Source organism: Scyliorhinus torazame, chromosome 10 (genome assembly GCF_047496885.1).
Source record: "Scyliorhinus torazame isolate Kashiwa2021f chromosome 10, sScyTor2.1, whole genome shotgun sequence".
Lineage (NCBI taxonomy): Eukaryota > Metazoa > Chordata > Chondrichthyes > Carcharhiniformes > Scyliorhinidae > Scyliorhinus > Scyliorhinus torazame.
Genome location: NC_092716.1, coordinates 46545195 through 46564742, shown reverse-complemented (window position 1 = coordinate 46564742; position 19548 = coordinate 46545195). Strand labels below are relative to the sequence as shown.

The following is a 19548-nucleotide window of genomic DNA, read 5'->3' as shown; positions in this document are numbered from 1 at the left end:
TCAGCTCATCTAAATCTTGATTATTTGTATCCTAACTCCCATTCGCCCATCTTTCTTGTACAAATATGGATTAATGAAGGAAATCCAGCATGGATTTGTTAAATTATGTTTAACTTGAGTTTTTTGATGTGATGAGGTGGATGAAGGTAATGTGGTTAACTTGATGTACATTGATTGTCAATAGACGTTTGACTGGCGGAGGGCTGGGATTGAGAGGATAGGGGATCTGTTCTTAGACGGGAGCTTCCCGAGCATGAGGGCACTGGAGGAGAAATTTGGGCTGCCGACAGGGAATGATTTCAGGTACTTGCAGGTGCGGGACTTTCTACGCAGACCGATTCCATCCTTCCCACACCCACTTAGGGGGATCCAGGACAGGGTAGTGTCCAGTGGATGGGTAGGGGAAGGTCTCGGATATATATAAAGAACTTATGGGGGCTGAGTAGACGCAGACCGAGGAGCTGAAGCTTAAGTGAGAAGAGGAGCTCGGAGGTGAAGTAGCAGAAGGCTTATGGGCGGAGGCGTTGAGCAGGGTAAACGCGACCGCAACATGCGCTAGGCTCAGCCTGATCCAATTTGAGGTCGTCCACTGGGCCCACATGACAGCAGCCCGGATGAGTAAATTCTTTGGACTGGAGGACAGGTGCGCCAGATATGCGGGAGGATCAGCGAACCATGTTCACATGTTCTGGGCATGTCCGAAACTCAGGGGGTGCTGGCAGGGATTCGCGGACATTCTGTCTCGGGTACTGAAAACAAGGGTGGTGATGAGTCCAGAGGTGGCAATATTTGGGGTTTCGGAGGACCCGGGAGTCCAGGTGGAGAGAGAGGCCGCCGTTTTGGCCTTTGCTTCCCTGGTAGCCCGGCGACGAATTCTGCTGGCGTGGAGGGACTCAAAGCCCCCGAAGTCGGAGGCCTGGCTATCGGACATGGCGAGTTTCCTCGGTCTGGAGAAAATTAAGTTCGCTCTGAGAGGATCACTGTCAGGGTTCACCCGGAGGTGGCAACCATTTATCGACTTCTTTGCGGAAAATTAACCGTCGGGGGGGCGGTGGGGGGGGGTAGGGTTAGGGTAACATAGATTAGTTAGGCGGGTCCTTGTGGGAGGAGAGCTGGTTTTTTGTACGATGTTGATTGTTCTTTGCACACGGTTTGGTATTGTTGTTTGTTATGCCAAAATACCTCAATAAAATTGTTTATCAAAAGAAAAAAAGACATTTGACAAAGTGGTACACAGACTTGTGAGCAAAGTTAGAGCCCGTGAAATAAAAGGGACAGTGGCAGCATGGATACAAAATTGGCTGAATTGAAGGAAACCGTAGCAGTGAATGATGGAGGAAGATATATTTTGTGAGGGCCATGAAGAATCCAACACGAGTTTGTAGAATCAAAAGAAATAACTTTATTTACAATTACATACATACAACAGCAGCGGTACGCCACCACTGCTCTCTCCCCTCAAGCTGGTTCCACACTAGCCAGCTATATTTATGCAGGTGACTGTGCTAATGATTTCTCCACACCCCCTCATTGGGGAAGCTCATACTCACTAAGGATTGTGGGATTGCAATTAGTTCCCAGCCAGTAGTAATCAAGCAGGTCTTAACAGTATACAATAGGAATAGGATTCTTCATGGTTAGTGTTTGGACCCCTGCTTTTTCTGATGTATACTCATGATCTAGACTTGGGTATCCAGGGTAGACTTCCAAAATTTGCGGATGACAAACACCTTTGAAAGATTGTGAACTACGTGAAGGATAGTCATAAATGACAAGAGGACACAGATGAACTGGTGGAACGGACAGATGAGTAGAAGATTAAATTGAATGCAGGGCAGTATGAAGTGATTCATTTTGGTAGGAAGAGTGAAGAGGGGTATTCTGCACGTGGTGCATTGAATGTGCCACTGTTTGTTGAGAAAGTGTTTACTAAATCTCCTGAATTTCTGAGGATGGAAAGATCTGGTGCAAGATTGAAAAGAAAGCACCAAAACGAAGTAGGTGAGGAGACCCCACAGAAGGTTTTCCTGGTGAACTAAATCATCCAAACACAATTTTCAGAAGGTCATTTGGGATAGGGCGGCACGGTAGCACAGTGGTTAGCACTGTTGCTTTACAGCGCCAGGGGCCCGGGTTCGATTCCCGATTTGGGTCACTGTTTGTGCGGAGTCTGCACGTTCTCCCCATGTCTGCATAGGTTTCCTCCAGGTGCTCTGAGTTTCCTCCCACAAGTCCCAAAATCATTTCACAATCTATTTAAATTGACCCTGCATTTATGGTAATTGTAAGTTGGAATTTCTAATTTCCACTTTTTTTAGTAGAACCTCGTTTTGACTATCCTAGGAATGATAACTTGATTTAATTATTTTAAACGTACTCTGCTATCAGGAAGCAATTGTCCCATCTGTTACCTCTGATTTCCTCCCTTAAATTAAGATATCACATTTCTATTTTAAATATGTAAAAATTAAATTAGATTGTAGGTTGTACTTGTCCAACTTCTTTAAAAAAAAACAACTGGAAATGTGTTTTATTTAAATGTAACTTTGTGTTTAAAAAAAGAAAATCATCTGCGCCTCCTCCAAGTCACCTGGTATGTCTCTGGCTGACTGAATCACCCTTCCAGCCTAATGTGTGATTAATTTTCCCTTCCACCCTCTATTTTAAGAGGATGGTTTCCTCTATTTTCATGCAGCAATCAAGAATGTTGACCTGCACAGCCTGTCTTTTCACCTCAGAGAATAAAGTTGTTTTATATAAACTTGGAAGCCTTCTTCTGGGTGGAAGAAAGGTGAGAAAATTTCCAGATTTAAGATTCCCAACGCATGTCAGTTTTGTAAATTAAGCCATTTGGAGGAGGCTGCAGAGGTGTGGGAAGAGAACTACATATCGATACTGCAGCAAAGGGCAAACATCAAGGCTGCAAGAACACAGATGTAAAAATTTGGACCAGTGGATATGGGATTATGAAAACAAGGAAACTCAATTTTCTAATTTGAAATGGTCCATGGAATTCAAGCAGTCAGCACGCACACTATCCATATGATCCCCCGTACCCAGAGTCAAGTGTATATCCTTTCCTTATAGACTTGATGTGTTAGCATTGTCTTTCATTTGTTATTTTTTCCACTATTTCGGGCATGTGATCAAGGGTTAACACAGACTTGATTCCACAATTTCCTGAACAACATCAAATTACTTATGACAATGTTGTTTCCTCTCTGGTTGGGTTATTACATTTCACCCTGCATTGACTGACCTACATAGTTCAGATGCAGCTATATTAAAATCAGACCAACATGCAAATAAGTATATCCTTACCCTTGATTCTGACTTCGTTTGGTGTTTATTTACTGATTTTTCATGACTTAATAGAAGGAAAATCTTTTGAAAGGGACCATCCGATGTTGATTTGTCAAATGCATCTGGAACATTTAACCTGTTGTCCAACTTTCTAAGTTCTTGTTCATTTTAATGTTAATTTTTCTCGCCTCATGTTATTTTTAATGCGGTGGTAAAAGATCCCATATTTTTGTTGTTATCTTTATGTTCTGGTGTATCTTCTGTGTGTGCTAGTTCAAACCTGTCATCTTGGTGTGCAACATTTTAAAGTCGGAAATCAAATTGAAAGAAATGCTCGATGTGTATGAAGTACAATAGTGTTTTACCTGTACAAATTTGAAACCATAACTTGGGTTTTTGGGGTGTTTAGTGTGTAAGGGGATAGTGGGCTAAAACATGCAGTGATTGTTTTTTCTTTTTTATTGGCATGATGAGTGAAAGAGAGGTGACAACCCAAATAGTCAGGTTGGAGGACCAAGCGATAAATCATTACATCAAACTTCTAGCATGTTCTATATAGTAAGATATATGCCAAACTGGGGAACACCATTGGAACGGTAAGCCAGACAAACCAAATCACCCAGCAGTTCCCTTATTGCAATCTTGGAATGAATAACCCTGAAGCAGTTGTGCTAATAGTTCATTGAATCGTTTTTTAAAAATGATCCATGACCTGCTGACCTTTTCCACAGTTCTATCACCCTACTACTTCAAATAAATTAACTGAATTTCCCATTTTCTTTTAAGACCAATAACATTTTAAACCATGTACTTCAATTGTGTGGCAAATGGAAGAACTTCCCCTGGATGCAAATTCTCATTGTCCGTGAAAGTTTTAAAGACATCTTCAAATTTCCCACCTCTCCTGCCTCCCTCAATCTTTTCCAAAGAATGATGTGCCATGCACATTTTTCCTTGTAAGTTCAGGAATCAGCCTTGTATGGACCCTGTCATGTAAGAGTATCTTTAAGAAATGGGTGTTTATAAATGGGTGTGTATATAAATATCTGTAGTGAGAGTACCTTTAAGAAATGCGTGTTTACTACTGCAGTGATGTCAGCGAGTGGGTGGAGCTGGGCTGTCTGTAGGCTTTTTACTTTCGTTTTCGGCTGTTTGCTGCAGGATGTGTTTTAGTTTCGTTTTCAGTGTTGGAGCTGAAGCCAGACAGAGCAGGTGTACTCTTGATCTCTCTGCCATAAAAGAGTACCTCTTGATCATTTGGTGAGTTCAGAATTATCAATGTTCTCAGTAGTGAATGTAAACCTAATGTGCTTCTGTTAAAAGGTGTTTCTTTTGTCTTCTGGATGTTGTTTGGGAAGTTATTAAGGATTACTTAATGTTGTATTCTTTGGGGGTTGTATTTGAATTGATGGTTGCTAAGATGATGAAATTCAACGTGGGCAAGTGCGAGGTCTTGCACTTTGGAAAAAAGAATAGAGGCATGGACTATTTTCTAAACGGTGACAAAATTCATAATGCTGAAGTGCAAAGGGACTTGGGAGTCCTAGTCCAGGATTCTCTAAAGGTAAATTTGCAGGTTGAGTCCATAATTAAGAAAGCAAATGCAATGTTGTCATTCATCTCAAGAGGCTTGGAATATAAAAGCAGGGATGTACTTCTGAAGCTTTATAAAGCATTAGTTAGGCCCCATTTAGAATACTGTGAGCAATTTTGGGCCCCACACCTCAGGAAGGACATACTGGCACTGGAGCGGGTCCAGCGGAGATTCACACGGATGATCCCAGGAATGGTAGGCCTAACATACGATGAACGTCTGAGGATCCTGGGATTATATTCATTGGAGTTTAGGAGGTTGAGGGGAGATCTAATAGAAACTTACAAGATAATGAATGGCTTAGATAGGGTGGATGTAGGGAAGTTGTTTCCATTAGCAGGGGAGTCTAGGACCCAGGGGCACAGCCTTAGAATAAAAGGGAGTCACTTTAGAACAGAGATGAGGAGAAATTTCTTCAGCCAGAGAGTGGTGGGTCTGTGGAATTCATTACCTCAGAGGGCGGTGTAGGCCGGGACGTTGGGTGTCTTTAAGACAGAAGTTGATAAATTCTTGATTTCTCAAGGAATTAAGGGCTATGGAGAGAGAGCGGGTAAATGGAGTTGAAATCAGCCATGATTGAATGGTGGAGTGGACTCGATGGGCCGAATGGCCTTACTTCCGCTCCTATGTCTTATGGTCTTATGTTCACCTGAGTTCACGGTAGCCTTGTGGATAGCACAATTGCTTCACAGCTCCAGGGTCCCAGGTTCGATTCTGGCTTGGGTCACTGTCTGTGCGGAGTCTGCACATCCTCCCCGTGAGTGCGTGGGTTTCCTCCGGGTGCTCCGGTTTCCTCCCACAGTCCAAAGATGTGCGGGTTAGGTGGATTGGCCATGATAAATTGCCCTTAGTGTCCAAAATTGCCCTTGGTGTTGGGTTGGGTGGGGTTACTGGGTTATGGGGATAGGGTGGCGGTGTTGACCTTGGGTAGGGTGCTCTTTCCAAGAACCGGTGCAGACTCGATGGGCTGAATGGCCTCCTTCTGCTCTGTAAATTCTATGAAACATTGCTTTGCTTTCAAAAATACTTTTCCATTTCTGCTGTACCACACCTGTAGAGTGGGCCGTGTGCTCCCCATACCACAATCTATTAAAAGTTGTGGGTCAGGTGAACTCCATGCCACACTTTGGGGTTCTCTAAACCCGGGCCCATAACAACCCCTCTAAAAATTCTACTTTTTTCCTGTAATACAGAGACCAAATATGAAAATGTGGACTATTTTGCTTTTGGTTACTCGTCTGAATGCTGCTGACAGTGTACATATACAGCTTCAACTTATAATTTCATCCTCCGCTATGCATTCCATCGTGTTTACTGCGATTGAAAAAAAAATGAACTGTCAATTTTAACAAATTACCCATTTAACCGTCACATTTGTTTCCTTTGTTACCACAAGCATATTACCATTTAATACATATTCCACATTATACGTCACCTACCGATTCACATGATTTTATGCTTTGCAGTGATGCACCTTTTTCCTCCACACCTCTTTATGTTGACCAAGTCAGTTTAGATCTCTTTGAATATTCGGACATTGGTTACAATGGATGTCATCAGCAAACTTGAACCCAATATCATGTCCTTAATATGACTTATGCAAGTTTATAAACAGTGACTCCAGCACTGACTGTTCTATGATTCCACCAACAGCCGTACAATATTATAGAACAAGAACCATTTGGGTTTTATTGTGTCTATGCCAGCTTTTTGCAAAATAAATTGTTTCCACTCTTGGCACCTTCCCATGTCCACCAACCATCTATCAGTCCAGCTTAATACTTCACTCTCTATCCCGTCAGCTCTTGTTCAGGGCAATGGCCAGCACCTTTGGGGACAGTGAAGTCCAGGTAAATATCCACTGTGTCACTTTTAACCACCAGATCTGTAACCCCCCCAAACTCCAGTCAGTTAGTCTGAACAAAGATATGATGTTGGTGAACAGTTGTTTTTTGGCTGGAGAAAGGTATGGATTGAGGTGCCTTGCAAGTCAAAATGAGGACCATTGCTTTCTTGATGTATAGTAAGAAGTCTTACAACACCAGGTTAAAGTCCAACAGTTCACTTACCTGATGAAGAGGCTGCGCTCCGAAAGCTAGTGATTCCAAATAAACCTGTTGGACTTTAACCTGGTGTTGTAAGATTTCGTTCTGTGCCCACCCCAGTCCAATGCCGGCACCTCCACTTCTTGATGTATATTAGTGACCCAGACTTGGGTTCACCTGTACATTTAAAAATTTCAAAGTTTGCAGATGACACAAAACCTGGAAATATTGTGGACTGTGAGGATAGTGATGGATTTCATGAGGGTGTGGGCTGGTGGAACTTAATACAGAGAAGAGTGAAGTGATATGTTTTGGTAGGAAGAATGAGGTCAGTTTAAAATAAATGGTATAATTGTAAGGTAGATAGAGGAATAGAGAGATTATGGGGGTATAAATACACAACTTGAAGGTAGTGGGGCTGGTTGAGAAAATAGTTAAAAAGGCATACAGGACCCCTTGGGCCTGAGAATACAAAAACAAGGAAGTTTGGATGAACCTCTGCAAAATACAGATGCAGCCTCAACTGGAGTCCAATGCTGGCACTGCACTTCAGGAAGGATGTGAAGGCATTAGAGAGAGTGCAGAAAAGATTTACAAGAATGACTTCAGGAATGAGGGAGTTATGTAGACAATTTGGAGAAACCAAGGTTGTTTCCCCAAAAGAGAAGGTTAAGAGCAGATTTTATGTAGGGACTCAAAACCATGAGGGATCTCGTCAGAGTAGTTGCGATGAAACTGCTCCCATTGGCAAAGGGGTTGCAAATCAGAAGACATCAATTTAAGGCGAATAGCAAAACAAAAATGGCAACATGATGAAAAGCCTTCTTACTCAGCGGCTGGTTAGGAGGGGGGGGGGGGAATGGGACTAGTTGAGTTGCTCTTGTAGGAAACTACATGGATATGATGGGCTGAATGGGTGCCTTCTGTGCTGTAACCGTGTCTTCCACGTCCAACCAAAAGATTCTGCTAACTCCCAGTTCCTTCCTCTTACAAAGTATAAACTTTCCTGATGAAGATGCCACCACACCCTTTTATTTCCTTTCCTATACGCACACATTTTTCCTCTACTCACGCTCAAATGTTAGATTTTAGCAAATAGTGCAATTTCTGTAAGCACTCGACTTGCCATACTTATTATTAATCTAATTTTTTTTAAAATTGCCTGGCATTCATGTAAATACATTTGAGTATGTTTCTTGCTGCATTCACATGCTTTCCTCATCTTGATTCACACTTCCGCTCTTCCTGCTTCCCCAATTTAAAGCCCTTCCCAACTGTTTAATTTATTCTGTTGGCTACGATTAATGTGCAGCTTCTAATTGTAGAAGCTTTCCTACTCCCAGAAGTGGTTGGAGTGAGCCAATTATTTGGAATCCTCTGTCCTACACCATGCATCGAACAGCCTAATCGGCCTTGTTTCAGTGGGATGCGTTCTGATAATTATAGTTTTGAATTCCCTTTTCTTCAACGTATTTCCCAGTTCCTGAAATTTAATTATGTATTGGCTAATCTTGTCGGTTGCCATATGGACCACAAAGTCTGGTACATCCCCTTCATATCCCACAATCTGATCCGTCCACTCAGTATATCAAACTAATATATCAAACTCTGGTAACTTGGGAATAGCGCACCATTCTTAGTCATGCTTGCAACAGATTCTCTCAAACTCTATTACATAGGAACCCCCTACAACTGCAGTATTGCATTCAATCTTTTCTGCTCCCTGTGTCATTGATCTGTTCATAATTATCATCCCTTGTGGTTCTTTGCTAATCTTTTAGTGCCTATCGTTTATACATTTCCTGGTCTGCCATCTGTATTTTCGTTTTCTGCACTGTCCCCTTTTAACTTTGTTGCGATAAACATCATGAAACTTACCTCCCAGTTAAGTTTCCTCTTTGCATTTGGTACACAATGTCGTTGCTGGTCCATGAGCCAGGCAGTTTGTTCTTGGTACTATTGGTACTTCGTGCAGATGTGCTTCGTCAGATTACATAGGATATGCAGCAGAGAAACAGGCCATTTGGCCCAGTCAGTCCACACTTTTTTATGAGCCTTCCCCCATCTTTCATCATTGAAATCAATCATTGAACTATATATTCCCTTCTATCTCGTATGCTTGTCTAATTTCCCTTAAATAAATCATTATTATTCAGTTCAACCACTCTGTAATACTAAGTTGCACATTCTTACCACTGTTTGGGTGGAGAAGTTTCTTCTCAATTCCCTATTGGATTTCTTTACAAATATCTTATATTGATGCGTTCTTGTTATGTTCTTCTCTACCAGTGCCTCTCTGGATACAGCCAATCAAAAGCTTTCATGAGGTGGTTGATGTTATAACCTGCCTACTTACCATTGGCTGGGGACTAATGACAATCCCACAATCCTGTGGGAGTATGAGCTTCCCCAATGAGGGGGGCGGATAAACCATTAGTAAACTCCTAGTATAAATAAAGCTGGCCAGTTTAGGAACCAGCAGGAAGGAGTGTGCAGCAAGGGAAGTTGCTGCTGCTGTTATATATATATGTTATTGTAAATAAATGTTATTACTTTGTATCCTTAAAACTCGTGCTGGATTCTTCGTGGCCCTCACAAAAGTTGATCACCCATCAGCCACCTTTTTTCAAGAGACAGGAGGCCCAGCCTTTTAGTCCTTTCCTAATCTGTATCCCCATGCATTTCTGATGATATCCTTGTAAATCTTCTCTGCACCCCTTCCAATGCCTCTATGTTCTTTTTATAAAAAGCAACCAGAACTGCACATAGCAAATATGTGCGGTCGAACCAAGTTTCAATCCCGATTTAACGTAACTTTCTTGCTTTACAGTTTTATTCCTCTAGAAATAAAACCGAGTGCTTGGATTGTGTTCTTGTTTTGTGGCCATGCTAATATGTGGTGCAGTGTTCAGTTATGGATGCATTTGTACTCTGAGACCCCTTTGTTTCTGTACCTCACCTAGACTTGCACCTTCCAAATAATAAGTGACTCCCCTTTGTCCTCCCAAAATGTACTACCTCACTTATCTGTGTTGAACTTCATTTGCCAATTCTCCAAGCTTATTAATGACCTCCTGTAATGCAGTCTTCCTCAGTGTTGGACTATTTTCCCCTCCCCTCATCCTTGCTTGGTGTTCACAACAGCCATCTCAATTCAGTTGCATTGAAAAGAAATAAATAATTTACCTTTGAAGAACAGCTTCCATTTTCTTTAAGCATTCCAAAGTGCTTCACAGTAAATTAATTATTTTTGATGCATAGTCACTGTTGTGTTGTCGGCACTTTGCACACAGCATTGTCCAACCATCAGTGGTGAGGTGATTGCCCCGTTAACCTATTTTAATGCTGTTAGTTCAGGGAAGAGCATTGGCCATTTCACTGAGTGAATTCCCTCCTCTTCAAATACTGCCATGAGGGGCGCTATTCTCTCTCTTTCCCCCCCCCCCCCCCCCCCCCCCCCCCCCCCCCCCCCCCCCACACGCCAGGTGGGAGAATCGCTGGGGCGCCGCGTGACCCCCACACGCGATTCTCCCACCCCCCGGAAACCAGCAGCATGCCGTTCGCACTGGGCCGCTCGGAGAACCGGCGAGCGGCGATTCTTCAGCCCGGATGGGCCGAGCGCCCGCTATGACACGACAGGTTCCCACCGGCGCCGTCCACCCCGGGTCGCTGCCGGTGGGAACTCTGCGGGAACGCTGGGGGGGGGGGGGGGGGGGGGTCTGGCCCGCGATTAGGGCCCACCGATTGGTGGGCTGGCCTCTTTCTCTTCTCCCCCCCCCCCCCCACCCGGGCCTACCTCTGTCCGCGCGCGGCCCCAGAACACCGGCTCCATGTTGGTGAGGGGCCGGCGTGCGTAAGACGTTCCCCACGCATGCGCAGGATTGGGCTGCCCGAACTGCGTATGCGCGGGTTGGCGTGCCGCCCATTTGGTGTCGCGTAAGGACGCTGGAGCGGCGTGAACCTGTGGGAGCCAGAATAGGTCGTGTCCAGGCCCTGTTTAACGGCGTTCACGACGGCGCGAACACTTGGCCTCAATCTCGGAGAATCGCCCCCGAGATCTTTACATCCATCTGATTAGGCTGACATGGTGTGACATATTCAATTTATGCATAATTGTGTGTCCTAATTACTGATGTTGACACAGGTATTCAAACCCTGGTGTCGAGATGTGCAGGTGTCTCCTCATGTTAGAGCAATTGTTGGTATAGTAATCTACAGAGTAGTAATAGAACCGTGGAAGAACTAGCTTAGTCTTACTTGAAAGTGGGATATTGTGGTGGTTATCCATTTTTTGTCATGTTGTTGTTGAGGATGAATGGCATTTTTAAAAAAAAAAAACATTCCTGGATTGTGGGCACTGCTGGCTACCAGCATTTATTGTCCATCCTTAATTACCTTCAGGAAGGTGGTGGTGAACTACTTCCTTGAACTGCTGCAGTCCCTGTGGTGTAGATACACCCATAGTGTTGTTTGGGAGAGAATTCCAGGATTTTGACCTAGTGCCATTGAAGGAATGGCCAAACATTTCCAAGTCAGGATGGTGAGTGGCTTGGAGAAGTGGTGGTTTTGCCATGCTTCTGCTGGACTTGTTCTTCTTGATGGTAAAAGTTGTGGGTTTGGAACGTGCTGTCTGAGGAACCTTGGATTAAACCACATTACTGTGGATGCTGGAATCTGAAACCAAAAAGAAAATGCTGGAAAATCTCAGCAGGTATGGCAGCATCTGTAGGGAGAGAAAAGAGCTAACGTTTCGAGTCCAATGACTCTTTGACAAAGAGTCATTGGACTCGAAACATTGGCTCCTTTCTCTCCCTATAGATGCTGCCAGACTTGCTGAGATTTTCCAGCATTTTCTTTTTGGTCTGAGGAACCTTGGTGATTTCCTACAGTGTATCTTGAAAATGGTACACACTGCTGCACATCTATGCATGCAAGTTTTGCATTTGTAGCCCCAAGCAATGCAAGGTAGCGTGAGAGAATTGTGTCATGCAACAATCTTGATCTAGGTGAAATAAAATGCCAAGAGGCTTGGGTGAAATGGATGACATAATTTCATTACTGTCCTTGGGAACATCCGAGGGCTCTCAGAAGGTTTGAGGTTGTAGTTTCTAAACAACGGTAAGAAAAAAGGGTATGAAAATGGTTGGGATGGAAACTACATGTTGATCAAGTCAGATTAGATTAAAATGAATCATGTGTAAGAATGAGCCAAAAAACAAACGGAGGCATTGGCTTTCCTCCACAGTGAATTGCATCACCACACTGAGACATTGCAAGGCTCTAAACTTGAGCTAAAATATCCGGCTGTTTTCGAGCCCAATACAACATCATGTGCTTCTGCGTAGAGATTGCCTTAATAGCATTCTTAAATTCAGCTTTGTTTAAATCCGTATTTCTGAATTGAGGAGACTGAAAATGTCTTCTGGATGGTGCAGAGGAATAAATGGAGATTACAAGAATGTTCTCAAAAAAAAAAAAAAGATTTTGGAAAATTATTTGGAAACGCCCCAGAAAAGGCTGCTTGTTTTTACCAGACTTTGCCCTCGCTGTATAAAAGGGAAGTGCACACTTATCAGATCTAAGCTAGGACAGGGATTAGGGTTAGGGAGTTTGGAAGCAGTGTATACGTTACACCTGGTACTGGTTTGTTTGTCAAAATGATAAGTTGATAACAATATTAAGGTCATGGAGGAAGGCTGTATTTCCAATCAACTTTCTTTATTCATGAGAAGATGAGAATTTAAAATTGGAATCACACGTTTTCTGTTATTACTTTTAGAATTCATTAGAAAAATTTGGAAACTTTGATTTATGTGATAACTTTGTTATCCTTTCGGTATTGATAATCTAAAAGTTAATGACGTGGCAGAATAGCTGTTTATGACACATCAATTTGAAAATGTTAGTTATCATGGCTTCAATATAAAGACAAACATGCACTTTGGGCGATAATCTATAGCACTGTCATATACAGGCTAACAAGGTAAACTTATCAAAGAAATCTTGCTGCCATAAATATAGAATTTATCAAGTTGCTATGAAAGCATGTTGTGACAGTTGTTAAGGCACGCCATTACTCACTATATTAACCAAATAATTCCAATACGTTATTTAGATTACTTTTTTGATAACCATAGCATTGGCTCCCTCCCTGTGACACACTGTAGTTGGAATGAGTTTTTGACCATTAGGTTACAATAATGGTTAAAAAGAATGCCAGCAAATGTAATTTATCTTTTCAACAGTGACCTTTGGGAGACCTATCTGGGTAGAGTTGCGGTCTATGAAATTATAGGAGTGTTGAAATTAACCCAGAGAGGATTATTAATCCAGGATATTTGCTATTTCAATTATGTGTTGATTCATTTGGCTCTCTTTTGTGGTAACAAATACAGAGCTAAGTGAACTTGCGCAACACCATAAGAACCACAGACAACCAAAGACCTGGGGGGCGATTCTCCGATATGGTGGCCAAGTGTTGCATCGCATTTCACGACGGCGCAAACAAGGCCCGGGCACCATTTGGCACCGCGCAAGAACGCTGGAGCGGCATGAACCGCTCCAGCGCCGTGCTGGCCCCCTGTGGGGGCGGGAATAGGTCGTGCCATCTCTATTAAACCTTAATTTTATGTTGTGGAACAAATGGGAAAAGTTTGTGCAACCTGATCTCATAATTTAACCCTTTAAACCTCTGCTTCCCGTACTTCTGCTGAATTATTCACTATGTGGAGATGCTGGCATTGGTTTGGGGTGGGCACAGTAAGAGGTCATACAACATCAGTTTAAAGTCCGACAGAATTGTTTGGAATCACTAGCTTTTGGAGCGTAGTTACTTCCTCGGCTGCGTGAAGAGGTGGGTTACACAAACGCATATATAGACAAAGCCAATGATGCAAGATGATACTTTGAATGTGAGTCTTTGCAGGTAATTAAGTCTTTGAAGGTCCAAACGGTGCAACTGGAGAGAGGATTAGTCACAGGTGAAAGAGGTGTGAATTGTCTCAAGCCAGGGCAGTTGGTAGGATTTCACAAGCCCAGGCTAGATGGTGGGGGGTTAATGTAGTGAGACATGAATCCAAGGTCCTGGTTGAGGCCATACTCATGCGTGCAGAACTTGGCTATCAGTTTCTGCTCAGCGACTCTGCGTTGTCATGCGTCCTGAAGGCCGCCTTGGAGAACGCTTACCCGAAGATCAGAGGCTGCATGCCCTTGACTGCTAAATTGTTCCCCGACTGGAAGGGAACATTCCTGCCTGGTGATTGCCACGCGATGTCCGTTCATCCGTTGTCGCAGCGTCTGCATGGTCTCAGCAATGTACAATGCCTCGGGACATCCTTTCCTAACATTATTCACTGACAGACAATGCAACACTGATGCATTTGGCTTTATAAGCCAAAAGGCATTTATGCACCTTGTGTTTTCATGGCATTGTGGCAAAGGGAAAAATTGATCAGAACGATGAACCTAAAGGTGTTCAAGTTTATTTTTCCCAACAGTGTGATGCTGTATTTGTGGGGCTTAGTTGAGGAAAACTATTCATATTTCTTAAAGTACATTATATTGATAGTGTAAATATAAAAGATTATGCACTCGCTTAACGCTTATTTACCATTTGCGTGGAAGATTCCAAAACCAGGATCCTGGATTGTTCTGAAATTATGGTTCAAAAACCGTCTAGTCAGCATTTCTGAGATGGGTGTGATATGGTATTAATACCGAATTTCACACTCTGACCAAAACATATCTTTCACAAAGGTAGTCGTGGGACATTTACTGAAGATTTCTTCCCCCAAATCCATGCATTTATCAGAACTTCAGTTTTAGAATATTTATTCTAGCAGAAACTAAGCTTTAAGCCTCTTATTTATCAAATTACTGTAAGCTAATTGAAAAGTTTCAGTTAAACTAACAGTCACAGAAGGGAAGGGGTAAACCTTCTTGCCTCATTGCAACCAAGATAGAAAATTGAAAGGGAGATTTTATTAAAATCTTCAATAAAATGTAACTAGTAAGAGGATTGATGAAATTTTATTTGGACATTGCAGAAGATTTATTTTGAGTTTCTAATTTAATATCTTTGGGTATACTGATTAGATTCCAAATAAATCCAAATAGCTTGATGGAAGTATATGGTTATTGTTTTGACCAACTAAATTACACAGGTATAATTGGAATGACTTTAGAACTTTGCATATAATTGAGAGTCTTGGACCTATATATGCTCCACATGCATTGTTTCAGATTTTGAATAGCTTGGACATGTGCTCATTTACGTTTGGTGATTTGATCATCCTATGACCACTATCTTATGTAAAAGTACGTGGATGAACACTTGAAATGTCATAAAATTCAAGGCTATGGACCAATTGCTAGAAAGTGGGATTAATGTAAATCTATTATAGTATTGTCAGTGCTGACTCAAAGGGCCGAAGGGCCTCTTTACTGTATGACTCTGGGTGCAATCCAATGGCCATGCTGTGCCCGAAAAATGGCGCATCACGGTACAGCATGTCCGATAAAAGCTGGGAGACCCTGTTCTCGGGATCTACCCGGCTCGCAATGCCTCGTGAGATCCAACACGATCTCGCGAGATGTTGCGATGTAAATCTCACCCATTGTGGGCGGGATCACTTTTTGGCAAATCTGCATATTAGGGCAAGACAGTTAGTCTCACTCTAATGTGCAGATCCCCTAGGTACCTGAGGCTTTGGGATTCATCCCCTTCGCCTCAGAGACCTTGGGCAAGCGCTGTTCAGCACAAACTGGGCCAGACGGAGCAGCATTCATGGGGATCGCTTCGGGGGCCTGGGAGCTCGGGACTCCATTTAAAGAGGAGCTCCCCAGTGCACAAAAAAGGGCGATATGCGGCCTCAGCCGCCTGTGCATTCCCCACTGAGGCCCCTTGTACAACGCGAGTCCAGTTGTATAGCCGCGTGTTTCTCGACACTGCGAGCACTAGAAAACAACTGGCTAAATGCGTTCACTATGGGATTTTTTCCCATTTTGTTGAATCGAGCCATCTATGTATAAGATTGAATGTCCAGGGAATTTTCATTCTTCTCGCATGTCCATAAGGCTTATTCTCGAATCGACTTTTTCATTTTGAGTAGGGCGCTGATAGCGAGAGTAGAGGATACCGAGTATTCGGCAATAGCCATTTCGGACCACGCCCCGCATTGGGTGGACTTGGAGCTGGGGGAGGAGAGGGACCAGCGCTCGCTGTGGCGCTTGGTGGTGGGGCTGTTGGCGGACGAGGAGGTGAGCGAGCGGGTCCGAGGAAGTATAGAGAGGTACTTGGAGACAAACGAGAACGGGGAGGTCCGAGTGGGAATGGTATGGGAGGCACTGAAGGCAGTGGTGAGGGGAGAGCTGATCTCCATTTGGGCCCACAAGGAGCGGTGGGAGCAGGGGGAGAGGGAGAGGCTGGTGGGCGAGATGGTGAGGGTAGACGAGAGGTATGCGGAAGAGCCTGAGGAAGGATTATTGAGTAAGAGGTGCAGCCTCCAGGCCGAATTCGACCTGGTGACCACCAGGAAGACGGAGGTGCAATGGAGGAAGGCCCAGGGGGCGGTCTACAAGTATGGGGAAAAGGCAAGCCGGATGCTGGCGCATCAGCTTCGGAAGCGTGACGCAGCTAGGGAGATCGGGGGAGTTAAGGACAGGGGAGGGAGCGTGGTGCGGAGTGGGGTTGGCATCAATGGGGTCTTCAGGGACTTCTACGAGGAATTGTACCGATCCGAGTCCCCACGGGAGGAGGAAGGGATGGGCCATTTCCTGGACCAATTGAGGTTTCCAAAGGTGGAAGAGGGACTGGGGCCCCCGATTGGGCTGGAGGAGCTGATCAAAGGGATAGGAAGCATGCAGGCGGCGAAGGCACCGGGGCCGGACGGTTTCCCGGTCGAGTTCTATAAAAAATATATGGACCTGTTGGGCCTGCTGTTAGTAAGGATCTTTAGTGAGGCAAGGGAGGGGGGTCTTTACCCCCGACGATGTCCCGGGCACTGATTTTCTTGATCCTGAAGCGGGACAAGGATCCCCTGCAATGTGGGTCTTACTGACCGATATCCTTGCTAAATGTAGATGCCAAGGTGCTGGCGAAGGTCTTAGCCATGAGGATTGAGGATTGTGTGCCGCAGATCATCCATGAAGACCAGACGGGGTTTGTGAAGGGGAGACAGTTGAACGCGAATGTGCGGAGGCTTTTGAACGTTATCATGATGCCGGCGAGGGACGGGGAGGAGGAGATAGTGGTGCCGAAAGCCTTCGATAGTGTAGAGTGGGGGTACCTGTGGGAGGTGCTGAAGAGGTTTGGGTTTGGGGAGGGGTTTGTCAGGTGGGTTAGGCTGTTGTATGAGGTCCCAATGGCGAGTGTGGCCACAAATAGGAGGAGGTCCGAGTACTTTCGGTTGCACCGAGGGATGAGACAGGGGTGTCCCCTGTCCCCCCTGCTCTTCGCACTGGCTATGGCACTGAGGGAGTCTAGGAACTGGAGGTGGTTGGTGCGGGGTGGGGAGGAGCATAGGGTGTTGCTTTATGCAGACGACCTGCTGCTGTATGTGGCGGACCCGGTGGGAGGAATGCCAGAGGCAATGAGGATCCTTGGGGAATTCGGGGACTTTTCGAGGTACAAGCTCAATATGGGGAAGAGCGAGCTGTTCGTAGTTCAGCAAGGGGACCAGGAGAGGGGGATTGGCAAGCTCCCACTAAAAAGGGCGGAGAGGAGCTTCAGATATTTGGGGGTCCAAGAGGCCAGGAGCTGGGGGGCCCTGCATAGGCTTAACTTTACAAGGCTGGTGGAGCAAATGGAGGAGGGGTTCAAGAGGTGGGACGTGTTGCCGCTGTCCTTGGCGGGTAGGGTGCAGTCAATCAAAATGACGGTGCTCCCAAGGTTTTTGTTCCTGTTCCAGTGCCTCCCCGTGTTTATCCCGAAGGCTTTTTTCAGGCGGGTTAACAGGAGTATAATGGGGTTTGTGTGGGCGCGAGGGACTCCGAGGGTGAGAAGCGTGTTCCTGGAGCGGAGTAGAGATAAGGGGGGCTGGCACTGCCCAACCTCTGTGGGAACTACTGGGCCGCCAATGCGACGATGGTGCGCAAGTGGGTGATGGAGGGGGAGGGGGCTGCATGGAAGAGGCTGGAGACGGCGTCCTGTGTGGGTACGATTCTGGGGGCGCTGGCAACGGCGCCGCTGCCACTCCCTCCAAGGACGTATGCCACGAGCCCGGTGGTGGTGGCGGCCCTCAAAATTTGGGGGCAGTGGAGGCGGCATAGGGGGGAAAAGTTGGGGCCTCAGCGTGTACCCCATTACGGGGGAACCACCGGTTCACCCCAGGAAGAACGGGTGGAGGGTTTTCGGGGTGGCACAGGGCAGGGATACGAAAGTTGGGGGACCTGAAATGAAATGAAATGAAATGAAAATCGCTTATTGTCACAAGTAGTCTTCAAATGAAGTTACTGTTAAAAGCCCCTAGTTGCCACATTCCGGTGCCTGTTCGGGGAGGCTGTTACGGGAAGTTACCTGTTTGTGGACGGGAAGTTCGCGAGCTTGGGTGAGCTGGAGGAGAAGTACGGGCTCCCCCCGGGGAACACCTTCAGGTACTTACAGGTAAGGGCTTTTGCCAGACGGCAGGTGGTGGAATTCCCGCGGCTACTGCCACACACAGTACAGGACAGGGTGCTCTCGGGGCGGGGGGTGGGGGGGTGGAAGTGGGGAAGATCTCGGAAACTTACCTTTCAACTCCACCACCGAGGCCTCCTCCTCCTCCTGCATCACTTGGTAAGTGGGAGGAGGGGTTGGGAGAGGAGATTGAAGAGGGGACATGGGCAGATGCCCTAGGGAGGGTGAATTCTTCCTCTTCGTGCACGAGGCTCAGCCTCATACAGTTTAAGGTGCTGCACAGGGCACACATGACCGGGACAAGGATGAGCCGGTTCTTTGGGGGTGAGTACAGGTGTGTTAGGTGCTCAGGGAACCCAGCAAATCACACGTAGCGAGGACGGTGTCGAGGGTGGTAGGATCCAGGGTCAGACCGGGCTGGGCGCTCGCAATATTTGGGGTGGCAGAGGAGCCGGGAGTGCAGGAGGCGAAAGAGGCCGGAATTCTGGCCTTTGCGTCCAAGTATCCCGGTGAAGGATTCTCCTTCAGTGGAAAGATGCGAGGCCCCCAAGCATGGAATCCTGGATCAGCGATATGGCAGGGTTCATTAAATTGGAGAGGGTGAAATTCGCCTTGAGAGGGTCAGTACAAGTGTTCTTTAGGCGGTGGCAACCGTTCTTAGACTTTCTGGCAGAACGATAGACAATGGTCAATGGCAGCAGCAGCTCGGGGGGTGGGCGGGGCGGGTTTACTTTATTTTGGTTTATGTTATTTACACTGGAAGGGTCTGAGGGGGTGTATACACCTGTTGTGTTAAGTAGGGGTGCTAATGTTAATTTATTATTTATGTACAGGGGGGAGGGGTTTGGGGGGTTGCTTTTTTAGATTGTGTTTTGTACTTAACCCTGTTGGGTTCTTTTTTCTTTCTCATTTTGTTATTGATATTTTATGAAAATCTTTAATAAAGATTATTTTTTTAAAAAAAGATTGAATGTCCCGTAGATAAAATTATG

At 45.2% G+C, this 19548-nt stretch overlaps 1 protein-coding gene across 6 annotated transcripts in view; it reads left to right on the top strand.

The window, feature by feature from the left end:
* zfpm1 (zinc finger protein, FOG family member 1) overlaps nucleotides 1-19548 on the top strand; it is a 292105-nt gene that overhangs the window by 98145 nt on the left and 174412 nt on the right. The window lies entirely within an intron of this gene.